At 37.5% G+C, this 17,968-nt stretch overlaps 1 protein-coding gene across 2 annotated transcripts in view; it reads left to right on the top strand.

The window, feature by feature from the left end:
• The first annotated feature begins 5,791 nt into the window (after positions 1-5,791).
• Positions 5,792-17,968, top strand: part of il1rapl2 (interleukin 1 receptor accessory protein-like 2) — a 241,002-nt gene continuing 228,825 nt past the window's right edge. For both annotated transcript variants that reach the window (XM_087799600.1, XM_087799601.1), the window contains exon 1: positions 5,792-6,606. The gene's annotated coding sequence lies outside the window, so the exon portion shown is untranslated. The remainder of the gene's footprint in view (positions 6,607-17,968) is intronic.

The raw sequence follows: 17,968 nt of genomic DNA on the forward strand, positions 1-17,968 counted from the left end.
TTCTCGATGCCCTTCATGGCCTTTGCTCTCCACACACTTCTGAAGTGAGGAGAATATATTCGGCACCAGGACAGTGAACAGACTTCAAGGGGTTGTGTACCCCCATGTGTTTCTTTAACTTCTATGGAATTAGAAAGATGTTGCTTCATTTCCTCGTATGTCATTTACAACTTGTATCTGCTTTTTTAGTATCTGGCTTTAAGTATTCTCTGCTGGCCTAAACATAATCAGAAAATAAATTACATTTTCATTTAATTATTATTACTATTGTTGTTTTTTTTATTGTTTATTTTTCATAAATATGTATTAAATTATTCCGTATAGTCTTTTCTCTTGCGCAAGTTGCGCACTGCTTCCAGGATTGTACGTTCATGTGAGAGCTTTCATCGATTCATATTTGAGCTTGAACGTGTTGTCAGAAGAAATCTACCCGAGGCCTTCAGTCGTTTCAGAAGTGGCTCTCGTACATTGAAATCAACGGCAGCCGAAGGAATGTGTTTACCAATCAGATTCGCGTTTGCGACATCTATGTCAGCTTTTTGGCAGCTACTCTTCTCACAGCTTCCGTGACGCTGAACGCGTTGCACATGTGACCCCTTCATGTCCTCTGATTGGATAGCACGGGGACTCGTCAAATGGAGCGAAAACGTTGATTTGAGTTAATTTAACTGTTTGTTTTTCAACACAATGGCTGAAGAGCTTGATCGGAACACGGATATACTTGCAAAGCAATTTTCAAGGACTTTTGAAGAAAAGCTGGACATTGTTAAGAAAGCTATACTAACTCCGAGACGAGTCTTTCACTAACTTCAAATTATTTAATTATTTCCTCCAAGAACTACATGAATGCATTTTCTTTCTAAATAATGTTGCGCTTTATAAGATCAATAGTGGTGCTTATGTGTGTCGCTTCAGTGTATGTGCAGTTGTTGCTGCAGTGCGCAGTGTGTGTGTGTGTGTGTGTGTGTGTGTGTGGGTGTTTCGATGCAGTTTAATGACACTCAGATTTTGTTTCCTCAATAAAGACATTTATTCTGGTTGATTTCATCGGTTCTCATTGACGCTTTGGTCTGGGCTGTTGTGTGTCGATGCCTTTTTAAATTTTTTAAATTATAAACTTCACCTACTGTGCTGACAGTGATAAGAGAAAATATGGAGAAATAAGTAAGACTTGATAACCACTATGAGTAAAAGATGATGAGTGATTTGCAGCCTATATAAATGAGAATCTTGACAATAATCCCATTAAATCTGACTAAGACTGACTTCATCTACGAAACTCTTTTTTTTTCTTCCTGCTCTCACTATTTTTTACACAACACGGATTTGATTCACAGGAAGACTATTACTATACAAATCTATGCTGACAAAAATGCGGATCTGTAAAGATCTCACTGATAATCTGTTTTGTTATGCACAATTAATTAACTAAATAGGAAATATGAAGGAATTGTGAATATAAAATAGGATCAAAATAAAGAAATGAGAGTCAAATCATCCGAGTAAATTAGCATGTAGCTGTCATCCATTCAGTCATCAACAGAATATAACTAAATAAACAGACAAATTACAAACATCTCCTCCACTGAAATAAAGATAAAAAACACATGCATCTTTATAAAGGCTCAACTTAAATAACCATGTCTCCAACCCGCGTCAACACGACAGTGTGAAGTAATGAAAGTCACACAATCTATACTTAGTTAGAATGTTTCTGACTTTTGTCTTATGTTGGAATGGTCCGCGACCACACATCTATGAGGCATTTTATCCAAATCCTTTGATTTTCTCTAGAATAAAAAAATATAACAACTCATACTGAACAGCCCTTTTTTGGATTGCTCTCCAACCACTAACTAATACATTTTGGTATCCGTCTAATTTGCACGAAGCCTAATAGGCCTGGCTTTGAATCAGTGAAAGTCGGCATTTTAAGAATTACGATGATTATGATTGAAGATGATTGCAATTGAAACAGTTATACCGCCTGGGCGGAATCATTTCGCAAAATATTTTGATTTAAATTTGTCTTTAAGTGAGAGTCTAGTTCTGATGGTGTGTTTTCATCCTTGATATTTTCATTTTTTCTTTTCTCACCAAACACTTAGCAGCTTTCAATGTTGAGTCAGTCTGTATGATGCCTCAGGTTTGCTTTTGTCTATATTATTATAATTAATATTGGTGTAAGGGATTTTTGCAGGTAGCAGTACTGTTTGTCCATTTAAACCAAATTTGTTAAATGAAGTATGTTATGGGATTATTTAAATAACTACTAATCATGTTGGTGGATGGGTAATCCTAGATCACATCTAGTACTCTAGGCACAAGTGCCTGACCAACGACACGGAATCTGTAAATGTAAGTAAAGCGCCTATCTAGATCAGGGTCACAAGGCCCTTGAACAATCAAAAGCATACACTTTTAAAAATACCTAGAAAATTAAAAACTCTAAAAGTTCAAGACATGCACAAATGAAAAAGTGTCAAGATGTTTCTTGAAAGAGTCAGTAGACTCCAGCAAACCAAAGGAAGCGGAAGATCGTTCCAAAGCTTAGAAGCAACCGCCTGGAAGGAGTGCTTTTCTAGGTCACAAAGCGCTTAAACAATTAAAACTAAAACCGATAAAATATTTGCTTGAAAGGTAAAGAAAACACAGAGACAAACACAGAAGTCGCAGAAAATCTGCACAAATAAAAGTGTCTTAATCCGTTTCTTGAAGGAGTCAGTAGATCCATCAAGCACAGAGAGAGAGGAAGATCGTTCCAAAGCTTAGGAGCAACAGCCTGGAAGGATTTCTCTCCTCTGGTCCTGAACCTATTGCAAGGAACCATCAGTAGATTCTGATCCACAGACCTCAGAGCCCGAGCTGGGGTGTAAGGCTGGATCAGATCACTGATGTACGGAGGAGCCCGACCAAGAATAGATCTGAAAGTAAGAACCAGAATTTTAAAGTTGATCCTGAAAGAAACTGGCAGCCAGTGAAGAGTCTTAAGGATTGGAGAAATGTGAGTTCTTCTACTAGAGCAGCTCAAGTTCTCGCTGCAGAGTTTTGTATTAACTGCAGGCGAGACAGCTTCTTCTTCCTTAGACACGAAAATAAAATGTTACAATAGTCCAAACAAGAAGACACAAATTCATGTATTACAAGCTACAGTTGTGTTGTGACATAATTTTCCTAAGTTTAGAGTTTTTCTTAGTTGAAGAAAACTGTTTTTGGTCCATTTTTTCCAGTTTTATAGCTTGAGTTATCTTATGGTGAGTAATTGATCTTTGTTAGTTACAAATCATTATTTTCTAAACACAATTCGGTCTTATTGCCTGCTGATATCCCATATTCTGCAACTTGTTCTCGCACCCATTAAAACAAGTTGGCACTCATAGATCCCACTGTGCTCAACAACACATCCAATTTCCATTCAACACAATGTGTGTTTAACTGTAGATATAGTTAAGAACAGGGATGATTTACCATTAAATGTAAATATATTTTTCAATTTGTCATTCCTGTTTTCCATGTTTGGGGTAAAAATGCACTCTTTAGTTTAAATCTTGTTTTTTTACAGATTTAAGTTGTTTTTTATAGAGTAATAGTAACAGGTGAGGACTTGTACGTCAAAGTGTCCGATATCAAATGTGTAAATGCAAAACTGCAGAAAATACACATCTACTGTATTTGTGATGTGGAACAGCACATAGATTCAGTATTCATGTCAATATATGTCCACAGAAAAGTAATACTCATAATTCATTATCATTAAAGTTATTGGAAAATGTTTTAACCAAACCAAAACCGCACCTTTTTTAAAAAACATATTTTTAATGGGTTTGTCTTTGAAGCTCTGGAAAGAATAACTTTGATTTGTTTTTCTTTACCGTTAAAATTATCTTCAGAAAACGCATTGGATGACAACATGAACGTACACTTTTTCACATTTTTTAACTAAAGTTATGTTTTTATAACTCATGTAATCTGAAGTTATAAAATGACATGTCTCCATATACATCTCCTGTCTGAGATATCATTGCTTCTTTTCTATGATGCAGCTAATGACACAAGAAACTTTGATTCTCACTTCACTGAATTTATTGCTCTTAATATATTCCTTGCCTATTATGGAACAGGAAACAAATGTATGTTTATGATACGATACCATCCGGAAGATCATCATGAGTCAATACTTATTCATTTCACAGGCCAAGTTGCTGCATATAAACATTGAATTTGCACCAGAGGATTTATGGATTTTGTCAGCAAGAGGTATTTGGAGAGAATGCAGGACTCATGGACTAATGAATGCTTGCTGCTGCCGCTTCTACTCTCTAATGAGACTGGAATATACATTTATATACATGTCAGGATTTTCAGAATGCTTTACCTTCGTGTCAGCCGAGTCGGTCTCTCGTGTGTGTCCAGCACTGACCTCTCAACATCATTGTGTGCTCTTTGCAGATTAGAGCCAGGACGACGAGACAGAGACCTGACACTTTATCTCTGCCTGACATTGTGTTCTGCATATTTCTCCTGCACAGCCGTCAGAGATCAGGAATGATTTCTGAGGGTGAATGAACCCCCTCTCGCCAGCCCCGGAGGAAAAATTATTATTTTTTCTCTCGCTCTCTCTCTTGAGATCCCACATGTCACTGACGGATCATTCATCCCAGTGTTATTTTATTAAGAGAAAAATGTGTTTTAATTTGGCTGGTAAACATTTTTTCACTTTGAAGAACAACTTCTCTCTGAATGTTTTATCTTTTTTTCCTCTAAATGTACTGCAGATATTATAGTTAAACTGTGACCTTGACCTTGTGATGTTACAACCTTATAGATATTACTTGTATTACTAGCTACTTCTGATGCAGCTGCTCTCAGTCTGATATGACAACTTTTAAATACAACTGCGACTAAACCATTTTATACAGAGGGCCAGGGTGGCTCTTTTAATTTTGTGGAAGTGTTCATGTTGTTGCCCCAACTTAATTTATAGACTATAAGTTGACTTCATTATATATATATATATATATATATATATATATATATATATATATATATAATTAATCAATTAATCTTCTCAAGCCTTTCCTTTTCACTTGAGAGCCTGTATTCTTCTAATTGTGAGACCTTATGATATTATGATATAAATCCATAATTGCTTAAAGACACTGACATTGAGTCCATAAATACATGGTAATACCAACATATACACATATAAATACATATTATCATGACCGCAAAAATATTTCATCCATCTTTGCGTCTGACTTTTGAAAAATCTCTGCTGGTTTCAACATTTCTCATTTCCCCCTCCTCCGTTTTATTTGTAATCTCTGGTTTCCTTTATGACCAAAGAGGGGCGACAAAGCGACAGTTATCCTACAGCTCCACAATCTCACAAAGTTGTGTGACTAACATGAGGAAAAACTTTGCGATACGGGATTGTAATCTTTCGCTATCGCCGCCCTTGCCTCGTGTGTGTACGTGTGTGACAGATCAGTAAAGCGCCTGTCTGTGGTGCTGAAAGAACAGCGCCTTTTCAAACACTCGCGTTTCTGACGGTTCTATTTTTTTTAAGGCGTCCTTTCCGTCACTTGCTGCCAACATTTTTATTTAAAAAAGACAAAAAACACTTGCATCATTGTAGTGGGTATCATACCCGTGTCTCTCTCGCTGTCTATCTCTCTCCCCCCTCTCTCTCTTTCTCACCATCTCTCTCTCACTCTCGCTTGCTCTTGTCGACTCTTAAGGCACTTTGGTTAAAAGCCTCCGCCAGATATGGCAGTGATCTCGTCTTCTCTCGGCACTACTCGGGACAGAAGGTGAAAACACTCGAGGACAACTCATGTGAACTGTCTAGAGGGACTCTCTTCAGGGGGAAACCAGTCCAGGTCCGCGCGTAAATCTCGAGCGCAAAGTCCGTTGAGTGGAGCGCAGAGAGCCGAGCGTCTTCTTCCTTTCGCTTCTTTGGGGTTCTGGAACCACTACGAGAGAATCAGAGGGAGAGAATTCGAGGAAAATAGACGACAATAATGCCATCTTTGCTGTAAGAGGAGCGTTTGACAACGCGCTCCGTGTGTCTTTAAACGAACCCTGGATTGACTCTTTTCGATCTCGATTGATCCCTAGGGGACCAACTCGGACGTTGATGTTCTAAGAGGAGAAGTCCACTTTGTTTTCATCGTCTATGGACAAGGATGCCGTTCGTTTATCACAAAATAACAAATTGACACGCATTTCAGGAAGGTGTCATTCCTCGAATTGCACGCTCCACTGAACTCGCACTTCGATAGTTGAAAAAGTGGAGGATGAAATAAAGCCGGAGGAATGAAGTTTTGAACGGGATTATACATGTATTGTAACCATCCAGGAATGCAAAATAAACTTTCTACATGAACACTATTTGGTGAAGTTGACAAAGGATTGGGGACTGAGCAAAAGAAAAGGAAAGGAATTGTCCAACATTTCGAAAACCTCCGGTCGGAGGTTCTTATAATCTACTGACATCTTCCTGAGGGAAGAAGCTGGCTCCGAGTAAAAGGAATTATAGCAGTATTTCCATCAGATTTTCACCGTCTTCACACAGGATTACGGATATTTACCCCAATAAAACAGGTAAGGGTTTGTTTGTGAGTCTGAATTAATTATATCAATTATTTTATGAGAACAGCAGTTAAATTTGTATGTAAAAAACATGTCTGTGTCTGTAATTGGCACAAAACACCCCACAATTGAAATGAATATTATTTTCCATTGTCCATGACACAATTTGATACAGTTGTGCTCAACTTTGTGCCATAAATGTGTTCATATATCCTCTGGAGTCATATTATAAAACTATCACTCTGAATTATACCCACACAAATGGAATTCAGAACAGAACACTGAACTTAACCTCAGTAGATCATTTAAATTAACATCATTTCAGTTAAAAATTAAGAGTTAATACTACTAATTCTCAAGCACATGATAACTTAATCGTTGCCTCTGGGGTTGTTTTTAATAGATAAGTCTTGTTAAAGAGACACTGCCTAAAGAGAGCCATTTCATTTTGCTGCTTTGTCAATATTACAAGTTTATCTATCAATATTCACGGTGTAGCAAAGCTCACAACCCTTCACACATTCATGCCTACAGACAATTTCCTCAATTTCCCAATCAACCTCTCTATGTTTTTGGACTCTGGGAGGAAACCAGAGTGCCTGGAGTGAACCCACGTAACACGGGGAGAACATACAAACTCCACACAGACAGGCTTCCAGTCGCCTTTCCCCCTAAACCAGGAAGTGAACCTGCAACCTTCTTGCTGTGAGGCGATCATGCTAGCTTGTGTTTAAATCAAGATGAAACAAATCTTGTCATTAGCCCTTTTCATCACTGATACACTGGCTGGACTTGAAGTTATATCCCCATTGTGATGAAGACAGATCAGTAAAGCTCTTCTTATTTTAGTAACTTTACACCAGTAATAACTGTTTTTGTATTGCTTGCTAGTGCAACAAATGTCAACATCTTATACTGGGCATTCTTTCTATGAATCCTATACCCTATATTTTCAACTAATGTGAGACAGAATGTTTAATTACATCTTTTATTCATCAAAAAATTCTCAAATTCAATTCAGTTGCAGCTTTGTCACTCAGATACATACACATCTACATTGGTCTGCTTGGAGACATGACTCCCAAAGGGCTGTATATCTGTTAAATACAATTAAAAGAGGGCTTTTCCCCGCTGACTGGAGTGTAGGGCATAATCCTGCTGCTTAACATGCTATCTTGGTCCTCTCAGTTGTTGAGTGATTTTTGCAGTAGTTTATTTATTATACATTTTCAAGATATAGTTGCTCTCTAATACGAAACCTGAATGGAACATTTCCCATCGTATTTCTTTCTTCCATGATGCATATTAAAGCATATCTACTAATGTATTAAACGTTGCTGTCAGAGAAACAACTCCACACAAATATATTTTTTCATAGCTCTAAACTATACATCTAATGACCTTCCTAGCTATAAAGGGAAAATTATTATTGAATGAAAATCAGATATTAAAAGACTTTCAATGATGTAAGTGTTTAGCTCACATTATATTTCATTCATAATGGAGACACCATAATAAAAAACATTGAAACTCAGTATACTGTATACTATAACAGTGCGCTACAATATAGAGAGTTACAGATCTTAAATCTAGTCATGGATCCAGATGGAATTTTAGAGTGTTGCCTGTCACAATATTGAACATTCAGGAATTTCATATTATATGGACCAATGTGGCATTTTCACATATCTGTATTTTGGTTACAGTTGAGATATACTTAAAATCCAAATTGGAGAAAAAGTGCTTGTGTCTCCGCCCCACGGCTGCGTCGGTAAAGCACCTTTGGGTGAAAAGGAGACACTTGTCGCATCCACTGTATAATTTTGCCATTTGTTCAAGTCTTTCCAAACACTGACAGTGTTTGTCTGAGTGCTTTCCAGCCCAGCAGGTGTCTTCCCTCCTCCTCCTCCTCCTCCTCCTCCTCCTCCTCCTCCTCCTCCTCCTTCTCTTCCTCCTCCCCTCTGTCCTCTTCTCTCACTCCGAGATTGTATGTGTGCGTCAGAAGAGTAGCTTTGACAGAAATTGAGTGTTACTCATGAACGTGGGAGAAAGAGACGGCGATGGTGTGTGTCTGAGACCACGGCATCAGAATTCACATTAACACAGTAACGCATTTCACTTTTAAGCGTCCAGTAGTGCCACAGATCATACCAGCGGATGGACTGGAACTGTGGCTCTCTCACAATGACCAGTCATCCATTACTGGGATGGCAAGGAGGGAGGTGTGTTGAGGAATGAGGGAGGTTAAATAGCAACACACAGTCAGGCAAGGCATAAGCAGTTGGAACAAGATTTGCAGAACTTGAATACTTTATGTAAATGATATACAAAGTGGTGATGTAATAATGTTTAAAGCATGTTTCCGTCAGGCTTTAATCGTGGTTCATCGTAACTTTGTCATGCATGGATCTGCTAAAAGTCAAATATGACGAAACAGACTTTGTTGTTTTATTGTTTTTATTGTAATTATTTATGTGTTTAGACTTCTGCTATCTCCCCTTGACCCAGAGATCACACAAGGGATCCATCAAAAAAAATTGTTTTCGGGTCATTTTTACCCATAAATAACACAAATGTTAGCATAAGATATAAACCTAAAAGTCACAATTTATTAGAATAAATATGTTTTTGAACTTTTTGATCTATGTTATCAAATACAACTTTCAGGAAATGGTAACTGTGCACAACAAACAGATGATTGAAGGGTGTTCTGCACTTTTATTTGAAATCAGGAAGATTCGAAAAACACCATCATTCATTTTAGTGCTTCTGCTGAAAACAACTTACAACAGGGGGAAAAAAAAGATTAAAGAAACATTAAGTTACGGGGAAGTCATTGACATGAGAAAATGTGTCATTAATGTTAATTCAACTTTTCTTTGAGATGGAAGGCTGCTGAGCCAACATCCTCTGTTGGTTAACTGGACACTGCTTGGTATAAAAGTTTACCTTCTGCTGAGGACACCAAAGTTTTAACTTTTTATATAATATTCAAATAATTTGAATGTTCTATTAATTATTTACCGGTTAAAGAGAAAACCAACTTGCTAGTGCTTTATGGAGATTTGTTTGGCTAAAAATGTAGGTCATACATTAAATGTTTGTCTAAAAGATTTTGGTTTATAGATATATTTTACATAAGAAATCTGACAACAAAAGTCACTCGTACATGTATATTTCACATTTTCCATGTGACAGGTGAGTGTGAAAAAGCTGAAATGTGTGTGTCACACACTTAATGTGTGAAACTTGTTGTCTGTCACCCCCAATATTTTTTCTTTTTCCTGTTACCAAGGTAGACAGCTGAAAGCCTTCATTCCATAATATCCGTGACACTTGTATCATTACGATGCAACAACGCAAGTATGTTCGTATCTTCCTAAATGTAAATTATTATTAATTTCTGAATTAATGGCTACCACGATTATTGTTGGAAAATTATTTATTTTTCTTCCGCCAGGTGGCAGTTTGTGTCATCCCGTCGATGTGTGAAGTTGTTTGGGAAACACTGGAATATTAGAAAATATGACCTGGTTCTAACATAAACTTAAGTAACTTGTTCTTTGTGACTGGAAAGTGAAGCATAGAAGCGTTTGATGACATTGAAAGATGGCAACAGAATAACACTTGAAGTGTGAGAAACTGCATCCAAACTGTCAAACAAAGAAAAGGCAACACAAACAAAAATTGAAATCTAATGCTCATTCTTGGGAGCTGTTGGTCTGTACAATGAGATAGAAGGTAACGTCATGACAACATGCCAGAAAAATAGTAACATCATTTTTCTTATTTTCCAATTCATAAGAATAATTTACTTTTTTGTATCTTTTGTGCACGGGAAGTGCAAACTATACCGACAATTCAGTGGCTCAATGTGAACAAACAAAGTTGATCCCTCTGAAAAAAAGAGTTATAGTGCTAAATAATTTAATCAGATTATTATAAAAATCGGCTCATAAATGAACACATATAAATAGATACATGGGAAAAGAAAGGGACAAAGCAGCAAAAACAATACAGGGAGGAAGTGAAAAGGGCTTCAGGGGAAAACTGCTGTTTTCTTCTTTGTTCTGTAATTGCTCTGTAGTGAAACTAATACTTTTTGTCACCTTCTGCTCCTTTGATAGATTGAGCTTTTGCTACAGACGCGTCAGTGACTGGACTAGAAAGAACACCATAAAACCTGTTGAGCAGGAATGAACACTTGCTTATTTTGATTGATGTTGTATGAAAGAATGAATAAGAAAATAATCCTTGAAAAATAGGAGGTGGTACGAGACGACACACATGAGTGAGTGCCAATAGAGAGAGAATTGTCGAGGGGAAGGTGGAGTTCAGAGTTTCTAGAAATAAATGACAGCAGGATCAAACTGATTGTAGAGCTAGGGATGATTTGATGGGCATTTTCTGGAGCATTCAATGAAATGTATTTAATATAATTACAGTGCTTTGTTATTCAAACAAGTTGACTAACAGTGTCCATGTTCTACTTCATCAATTGTTGGTACACGGTGGTTAAACCACAGGGAAATCTAAAACTTGTACAGACACATTCTTGGTTTTATTTAAGTGTCCGACTCTATATTTAGAGCTTTAGATTGTTCTGTATAATTGAATCAGCGGCCTCCACCATCAGGGGACAGCAGGACGTGGATTTGCATTAATCACATCCTCGGCGTGTGATTACTGACATCTTCTTGAGCAAGAACACAGTAAATAAGAAAGTGTTGCTGCGGGCAGCCTCACAATGTCAGATTAGACATCCAAACATTTGCCAAGTGTTTTTAGAGCCAAAGATGACTTCATGGGACTTTTAAAGTCCTCACGAAACAGGACACTAGTGGGTGGTTTCTCAGATGGAAGACAAATGTCAGTCCAGTAAATATTATTGGAATAATTGTCTTTCGTCTCAAAAAAGTTTCAATGATAACATACAGATAAGTGTCAAACACAGCAAGGCTAACTTTAAATATAAATAAAATTAAATATATCTTAGAAAAGTATTATTTCCAGAGGAAATCTAAGCAAGCCTACTGTATTTTTTCACTAACATTTTTTGCAGTCCTTAATCCATTGACGAACGTAAATTTCGTAAGTGGCTTTGAGAATAGGAAAGGGGCCATCCGTTTTTTTAAACCGTAAAATTTGCCAAAGACAGAGACAATGTTTTTTTTTTTTTACAACTGTGTTTTCTGGTGCAGAAACTTCTTATGCAGTAACGTAGATAACATATTTTTACGGTCACCAACAGTTAACAGTTGTATTTTTATATCTCCGTACTTGACGACTCTGTCAAATAATTGTTTGACGTAAATACGTCGTAGATCTGATGTTAAGTTCTCTTAACAAAGTCAGCATAATTGTTGTGCCTGTAATATTTTATTAAGCGTCTCAACTTTAATTTATAGATAGTAATTCATAGGTATGAAGACTTGCTGTTAAAGTGCTATTGTGAATTCGATTTCATTATTCACTTTTTATAAAACACATTTTTTCAAAGCAGCTTATCAGCATCCTTGTTGAAAAATGTGCATAATTAAAGCAACCTTTTGCTCAATGTATTATTATGACTTAAATAATATGATCAGTCTAATCATTTCAATAACTTATAAGTCATTTCAGTAACTAGTCGACTATTACAACAGTTGTAAGTCACAGCCCTATTGATAATAACCTGAAATGACTGTTTTTCCATTGTGTGATTGTGAATGAACTGAAATGAACTTCTGTTTTGCTTTTGAGGTTTAAGTTGCAAAAGCCGATGTTATGAACAACACGGTTGAACTGTGTGATGACGTGAGCGTTTGGACTCTATAGTGGCGCCTGTGGGTCACTTCTGTGTGGAGGTCAGCTCAGATTGGAGCCCACAGCTGATAAGAATTCAGTGATTCAGCGCCTTGCTCACAGTCGGCAGGCGCAGAACCGAGCTCGTCAAGCTGAAGGTTGTTGGTGCAAATCAGTGCGCCTGACATCAGAAATGTTTGATAAGATTCACACTATGTCTTCATTTGGAGAGCAGACTGTTGATAATGGTGGGGGTACGGCGATAAGACCGCACCATTTACACGTTGGATATAAAATCTAGTCATTGGACGGGGCCGGGTTCAAGGCTGCGGCATCGTCTGGCCTCGCTGGCAGCAACAACCTCTTTTCCTCGCAGTGTTAGTCATCCAGCCGGTCAACGTGCCTCGACCGCAGCTATTAACTATCCTCCTGTTTTCTGGTCGCTCGCCACTTTCTGCTGCGTAGACACTTGACAAAAGAGGCAATATGCTTTCATGGGAATGGATCCCTGAGTGAGACGGCTATGAGGGGGAAACAATAAAGAAGGAGAACAAATATCAAATGGTTCAAAGCCACAGTTGACTTTCCCACACTTATTTTCTTTTTGAGTCTAGAGCAGCGCTGCTCTGATGTCTGAGAGACTGTGACTGATGCAACAATTTCTATTCTATCACAATATATGTCATTACACATGACATTTCTGATGGAAATGATGATGTTTGCCCGCCAGCTTTCTGCTTCGGGGGCATCAGTGACCCTGACAAAATAACATTAGTAACACTTAATGACCCCTCTTTGATGTCTTGCTTGGGTTGTGGAGAAGAATCGCAGGAGGTGTTAAAAGTCTTTTTAAGAATCAAAACAAGAAAAGCTTCAAAAGATTCCTAAATCGAGAAGAAATTAAAAAAATATTGCCTCCTTAACATTGTCTTCGTGTCCTTTCTCCTCCTCCTATCTTTTTGAATAAATCAAAAGTCGCCCTCGTCCTCCTCCATTGTTACCTGGCCAGAGTCCTCCATTGTTTCATCTTGCACCTCTGTGACTTCTACATACAGGTGATGGTGACTCTTCATCTTTATTTTTCATTTCAATTCCTCGTCTTCATCCTATGGCGGTCCACCCAGTTTCTCATCCTCTTCCCCCTGCCTGGACAACTCACCCTGCTGTACATCCACCAGTGTCTGTGGCCTATTCTTAGTTGAGTTAACTCCGGCTGACGTGTCAGTCCCTATGGATTGTGATCAAGCTCAGCAATAGTGTGCGCGGCAGCAACAGTGCAGCGAAAACAGCAGCCAGAATATGGCAAAGATCAGCGTCTTGCAAAACTGATTCGACACGTTTCTCTGCTGATTCTACTCCGTTGCCTAAAGAAACACTACAGAAGCAGGTTGGCTGGTTCAGAGTTAGAGTTTAGAAGACTCTTTCAGTAGATGTGTTTTGGTTTTATAACAAGAAAGGAATGTTTTACAGATATAACCATCACCAAACCTTCTGGTTTCTTGCTTTTCTAAATAACGTTTAACTCCTCAATGGAAAAAATCAATTTGCAGGAGGAGAAGTTTATTGAAAAAAAAATGCTGTAAGTAGTTTAAGTGCATTAGTGATGGGCTAATGAAGCTTAATGAAACAGTGTCATGTTGTTTAGAGGTCAGTAGGTGGCGCCATCAGTTTAAAAATAATGATTCATTAGTCATTAACAGTTGTTCAAAACAACATTTAATGAAGAAAAAAGTTAAAAGACCGCCAATTAGTCTGACACTGTTTCATGAAGCTTCATCAAACTATCACTAGTCTGCATGTCTTTAAATAACATATTTTGGAAGTAATGTTAAACCAGAGGTGTGCACAAAGCAGCCTCAACCTGTTACAAACATGAATTGTATCAGGACTTCAGCAACCCTCAAAATCAGGCATATCAGCTGTCCAAGCATCTAGAGAAACTTTGAACTAAGTTGGATTAATTGTTAATTAAAAAGTGAACTGAATGACATTTGAAAAATTATACTGTATTTTCTTTCATTACTAATGGAAATGACTTCCTGTAATTTTTCCCCTTGATATTTCACAAAGATGTCACCAATTCTCTCATGTGTAAACCCAAATTTCAATTACTCACTTTGATTCACATTGCCTTGCTGGTCTGCTGTGTGTTTCCCGGGGCTCTGAGTGCGTAGGCGGCTCTAAAACGACAGGTTAACTTGTTTGCCCTCTGGGAAGACTCCTCCTTGGCTCCTTCAGAACGGGAACACAAAAATGTAACAGTATGTCTGAGAAAAATAAGCAACAATAGGCGCTTGTTCTCGACCTGTGAGTCCTGCTCCTTCCACTCTGCTTCCATTTATCTCAGCTTGTGTCTTCAGCCGCCACAGCTTGAATAATGGAAAGAGGAGGATGGAGAGAAACTGGATTCATTGGCCAGTGGAGCAAAATACATTTTAAGGGTTATGTTTTGGACTCCCAAGAAGAACTGCACTTCTCACTAGAAAACTTAGTTGTATAGTGGTGGACATATTTACTCATCACATCACTTGTAAACCCCACGCCTGGCAACAATGACAGCACCACTGTATGCCAGTGAGCTAGACAAACATTGCTAAAATATTTTGTTCTACTTTTTCAAAGGTGACCGCCAGAGTCTTTGTTATTTAAAGTAGCATCATTTTGCAAATGAAAGTCAATGTTTCCCTTGAGCAAGTTCCAGGAATCAACAAATGAACACTAGGTTGTGAATCATTTTGGTGAGAAACCAAAGTCCTGGTTGTCCTGGATAGAAGTGCCAGTACATTCACTAAATATAAGGCTAGAGCTCTTAATGATCCAGGTCTAGGATTGTTACCTATTTGCAACTGGAATAAAACAAATAATTTATCAACAGTAAATTATAAATTACATTGACATGCTTACAATTACAATGTTCAGTTGGTGTAAGTCAAACATGTGGTGTCATAAAAAGTTGAAAACAGAAGGAAGTCGGGGTTTGTTTCCGGGTTACAGGGAAAAGTGTGAGAGTTGTTTTGGTTGTTGAACAGAATGAGACAATAACAGAGTGCGTCTGTTGGCTGTGGCCTACAGCAATGTGGGCAACGCTTAAAATAAAGGTAGAAAAACTGCAGCATGTCTCGTAGCCTCGTCAGTCTGTAACACTTCAGTATTGTACAGCTCCTTTGATCACGCTGTCCCCACCCTCGTCTTTAACATCGTTTTCAGAAGGAAATTATTGAATATAGTGTTTCATATACAGGAACCCTAGAACACCCAACTTTAACTTTGAGGTCTTAAATTAACTTAAGTTAAACACCTAAAACTCTTACAACTACCTGATGTGTACACATACCTCAAACCAAATGATTTACTTCAATTTTAGTGCAGTAAAATTGACATCAAGTTCGTATCAAACTGGTAAAATCATTGGTGTTTTAAAAAACTAAATAACAACAAAAGTGGATTTTCCTCAGAAAGAAAACACATTATTAATTATGAAAAATGGACCAATAAGAACGGATGACTTAAAAAAAAAACTTTTAACGTAAATATTTAATACTTAATAATATTCAATTTAATATTTAACAATCAGCTATACAAAATCATGGACAATCGCATATTTTTATGTTTTTTTCCCTGTCTCCAGGATATGACTGGGGCATATGGGCGTGGCCCATTTAAGTTCATGAGCTCAACTTTCACATACACATGTTTTGTTTATATATTCAAAATGTCTATGTCTATGTAACAGTGAGAGAAAGGTCTGATAGTATTTATGATTCAAACTGTGCCAATTCAGTTCTGAAGCGATTCTTATGATGTCGCCCCTGAAATGATACAACCAAATAGAGAAACCGCTTACTTAGCATTTATATGGATTTCTTCTCCTTTTCAACAATTTTCTGTTTCTGTGAGCATGTGTGCTTGTCCCTGCGCAGTGAGAAGTGTATATTTTTGTATTCATTTTTGTGTACAGACATCCCATAAATGCTAAGACTAATGTGTTGATAGTAAAAAAAAACAAAAAAAAACACACAAGCAATGCAAATATATATATATATATACTGTATATATATTATACAAGCATTACTTGTGTGTGTGTGTTTGATAACTACTGCTGATAACTATTTTTGCTGTTTGTGTGTCTTTGCTTGTAATAAATCTTGCCAGCACATTATTTCCTCTCTCCCAGTGGAACATTGTTGTGTCAATGGAGAAGCTTTTAAAAGGGTTGCAGAGGGAATATCAGCGAAAATTAATTTTAAGTGTGTGTGTGTGTGTGTGTGTTTGTGTGTGTTGGCATTTGAAAAAGACCAAGAGGGTTGTATTACCCTCTGAACATTATAGCACTGTTAGTGTTTAATTGCATTGACTCTTTTATTTGTTTATGTTACAGAATTTTTTTTCTATTTCACTGGCTTTTGCTTTGTAAAAAACTCATTAATCTAGGTCGACTGAGCACCAACAGTTTTGGGGGTGAATTGGTCCAGTGCCTCCAAGTTCCAAAACCTTTTTTTTACCGTGTCTGACACAGCTGAAGAGATAGTCCTAGCTATGTGAGACAAATGTAACTGGCAGTGGAGGAGCATCTATTTATTATTCATGTGTCTTATGTTATCAGGCAAACATGCAGGGAAGCTGATTTACGAGTGAGGAACGCTGCTGAAACAGAGAAAGTGACAGAATGGAGCAGAAACCTGGGCAGTAAAACAGGAGAACACAAGAGAGAGCAGGCAGACTGATGGAAATGTTAAATGAGTGTGATAACAAGAAAAATCCTTTTAAACCTCCCTAAAATAGAGATAAAGAGTCCGAGGGAACAACAGAAATAGAGGAAAAGGGGATGTGTGGTGGTGATAAATCATGCAACTATAGACTCCTCTTTTATCTCCTCTAGTCTGTTGCTCTTTCACCTCAAGTGCTTGCTTTTGTTAACCCGGAATGGTAGCCATGGTTCTGCCTTCTACCTCCACATTTAATCACCAGCTTTCTGGTGTCACATGTTTCACATGTTTCACATGTATCATGATTGTCCTGCTGATGTCTGACCTCAGATGAAGCCTTAAATGTCAAGCATGTTGCTGTATGGAGATGTGCAACTCTCCTCCTTCTATAGGAGCTTGTCAATCACAGTTAATCAGTACATGCATGTAAACATGTCCCTCCGACCTTTGCAAATATAATATAGTAAACTGAAATAAAACCTTATATCCTCTCCTAAATATTACCAGATGTATTTGAAATCAAGGGTTAAACACAAGACAGTTTTTTTTTTCCCTCAAACCTTCATTGTCTAAATTTCTCGTTTTGGAGAAAATATTTTTTTTCCAAGTATGCCAGACATTTACGATTCAGTGTGCAAAGAAGAATGAACAAGGTAACTCCTAAGTAGCTTGTTGTCTGGCACAAATACACTTGATATAATCCTAACGTCAAAATCTAGACACCCATCTAGTCTAAAAATCTTGTGAAGTAGGAAAACACAAAACTACAATTACAATCAGTTATTTTGCTTGTCAATGTATTTAGTGTTGTCCTACGTTTTCAGGTCATATGCTACAAGATTACATGACAGAAAAATTCATCATTCATTTTTGTAGTTTGTGTT

The sequence above is a fragment of the Callionymus lyra genome, chromosome 9 (genome assembly GCF_982586985.1).
Source record: "Callionymus lyra chromosome 9, fCalLyr1.hap1.1, whole genome shotgun sequence".
Classification (NCBI taxonomy): domain Eukaryota; kingdom Metazoa; phylum Chordata; class Actinopteri; order Syngnathiformes; family Callionymidae; genus Callionymus; species Callionymus lyra.